The sequence below is a fragment of the Monodon monoceros genome, unplaced genomic scaffold, assembly GCF_005190385.1.
Source record: "Monodon monoceros isolate NGI ecotype Baffin Bay Population unplaced genomic scaffold, NGI_Narwhal_1 Super_Scaffold_18, whole genome shotgun sequence".
In the NCBI taxonomy this organism is placed as follows: Eukaryota; Metazoa; Chordata; class Mammalia; order Artiodactyla; family Monodontidae; genus Monodon; species Monodon monoceros.
In genome coordinates this window covers 76,116,467-76,119,762 of record NW_021703774.1, presented here as the reverse complement: position 1 = coordinate 76,119,762, position 3,296 = coordinate 76,116,467, and positions in this window count along the sequence as shown.

Sequence of the window (3,296 nt, the reverse complement as noted above, 5' to 3'; positions counted from 1 at the left end):
GCTTTATATTTTCATCACAGCGTCTGTCGCTATCTCATAGTACTTTATTTACGTATTTAGTTAATTGTTTTCCTACATCCACTCCTCACCCCTGCTGAAGTGTATGCTCTAAATGGCAAGGAATTTTATCTTCTTTGTTCACTGATGGATTCCCAGTTCCTGAAATGAGTTCTTAGCACATAGCATGCATTCAATAATATTTTGTTGAATGATATACCCCTACTCAGTGAATTATTAAGGATTACTAAAATTCCAGATGCATAAATGAAAATCAGCACAGTTCTAGAGTTGACCAAGGACCATATCAGCCTTCTAATAAGACAATGGGAAGGTAATAAAGCTTGCACTGTGCACGTGTACATGCAGATTGTTGGCATTTCAGCAATTTCAGGGAGGGGGCTTAGTTATTGTTACATCACCAAGATTGTTTTCAGTTGGTGAGGCTTTTCAATTGGAACTCTTTCTAAGTACATTTAAAATACTTTTAATATATTTATAGAATGACTGTCAGGTTTTAGTTTTTGTTTTGTGTTGGTGTATCTGCTGTTTTTTACTTTTTGGATTCTTATTTTGTTCATCTCTACTTCTTTACTATCATGATGTATTATTTTTCCTTTGGAAAGTGTAACTGAATTAGGGGAGATAGGTGAGCCATGGTGTCTTTTATCTCTCATATGTGTCATAGTCAGAAAAAAACTGAGAACCTCTACCTTTTGGGGGGATTGTCATCCACATTTCATTTACATCCTTTCACTTCTTACAGGTAATACCACAGAATCTGTCACTTAATCTAATAAGGTTTACATGGCTCCTGTCAGTCTGGTAATCCCCGTTTATTTACCATCTCCATCATTGTTTGATTCTCTGACAGTGATTTGCCCCAGAGCCCTCCTGGGAGTTGGTGGTTGCTTTTTGCGAACCTAACCGTATGCTTGTAAGAATGACCCTTTTCCATCTGCCTGTCACCTTATCTGAACCCTCACTGTTAAGAGATTTATCCTTCGGGTTAACAAGCTATTTAACGCTTCAGGGGAGCAACACATTATTTCTGATGTTTTTCTTTGACAACCAAAATGGTGACAAGGTTGTGATGTGAGGAAGGAAGAAGAAACGAAGGACAGAAGAAGGGGGAGGTGGGTAGGGCCAATGTTCTGTTTCATTTCCCCTCTCTTCTTTCAGCCGGCGATCGGTAGCTAGTCTTAGGCTGCCTAGGTGATAGAGGATCATCTTCAGGTTGGGGTATAAGATTTTGTGTTTACTAGTCAGCAGTGCCATGTGGGTGAAGTGAGTGGCCATCTGCATAGCCTGGTCTGCACGGCCAAGCCACGTGTCCTCTCCTCTCTGGCGACGTTTTCTGCTAAGAAACAGGCATGGGATCACACCAAAGCTATGTTTTCTGTAATTGTCAAGGTCCATATTGTTTTGTCTTACATTGCCAAGTAGATTCCTGACCTAGGGAGGAAAAAAATGACCTCCTCGGTATTGGAGCCACCACCTCATAAAGAATCACAAACCTCGGAAGGCAAAGAGACTCGAGCAAGACCACGTGAGCTGCCAGCAGCAGGAGAGGGAAGAGCACCCAAGGCCAGGCCAGCTCCACTGCACCTGCTGTGCCTGTCATCTCCCCTCAGGAGCTGCAGAGCTTACAATGAAATAAACTGCCACCCACTCAAGCCTGCTTCGAGGTTGGCCAGGCACGTCACCTCCATCTCTCCTTTATCACACCAGGGCTGCAGCCGGGGAGGAGCTCTTCTGAGGGGGGGGAGGGCGGGAGGCAGAGACTGGAAGGAAGGAAATGGAGAAACACTTGGGTGTGTTTTCTGAGTCGTATTTCACCTTTTCACTCTCATCGCTACTGAAGTGCAACAGAGCAGCCTTCTATGCATGCAACCATCTGTTAAAAGGTGGCCCTGGAATTTATGGTCCACATCACCCTAGTAGAGACTCTGCTGGTAAATGTTCCCCATGGCAAATGGAACAATAAGCAGGTGGCTGAGGAGAATGAGGGCAATAGAGAGAGGGCAGAGGGATGCAGAAGCAGAAGAGGGCTAGAGGCTCTTTCCTGAGTTTCTTTCTCCCCGATGGCCAAAGACCTGGCTCTTTCATCGGTGGGAGATGCATACCCCTCGTCTGCTGAGGGCAGCTAGAGGTGGGGAGGAGAGTACCATGGAAAGGGGTTATGGGGTGAACATTTAGAGCTAGAAGACACTGTCATACCAATGTTGACGTCCCTGTCCCTGAGCTTAAAAATGTCAGTGCAGTAAGGGCCTCGTCGGTCTTAGCTGCTCTGTATACTCTCCGAGACAACGATCAGATTGCCAGCATGGCAGAGAAGGAAGAGGAAAGGGGCTTGAGCAAGGGTTGGCAGGATCTTGATTCTTTCTCTATGGTCGGTACTTGCATAGGAAGTGTTGGAAAGTCAAAAAATCTATAAGAAAATAAACAGACCTTTAAATCTGTCTGATTGTGTATTGAGCTTATCAGTGACCTCGGGGTGTTTTGCTTGGACCCATGGATAAGGTACATACTTTTACCGGTCAGCTTGGCTAGGATGTGGTGCCCAGTTGTTTGGTCAAACACCAGTCTACGTTTTGCTGTGAAGGTATTTTTCTTTTTAGATGTGATGAGCATTTAAATCAACAGACTTTGTGTAAAGCCGATTACCCTCCATAATGTAGTAACCATCCAATCAGTGAAGGCCTTAAGAGAAAAGACTGAGGTCCACGGAAAAGAGGGAGGAATTCTGCCTTCAGGCTACCCTCAGCCTCAAGACTGCAGCATCAACTCACAGGAACGTCCAGCCTGCTGACCTGCTCTGTGCACCTCAGATTTGCCAGCCCCACAATCGCATGAACCAATTCCTTAAGATAAATCAATCTCTCTCTCTCTCTCCCTTCTATTTCTTCCATTTCTCCGGAGAATCCTGACTAAAACAGGTACTAATGGAAAGAAAGAAAGAAAAATAATTTAAATGTCACACAATTGCAGACACCCTACACCAGCACTGCTTTTGAGGGAAGGCAGGGCTTGACATAAACCAACCGAAAACAAGAGGCTCTTTCATGTTTGAAACAGGATGCTGTAAGGAACAGACAGTGATCTTTCCTGACGTCCACAGCTGAGGAGCTACAAAGATCCCATCTGAAGTTCAAAGAATTGGAAGCTGCTGAAGCCAGCCGTGTCCCATCTGGCCACTGATTTATAAAGAAGGACTGAGAGGAAGGACTTTTGAAGGACTGAAGTATTTTTGAAGAGAGGTCCAATTATTTCCCTTCCAGAAACCAAGCTCCACAGAA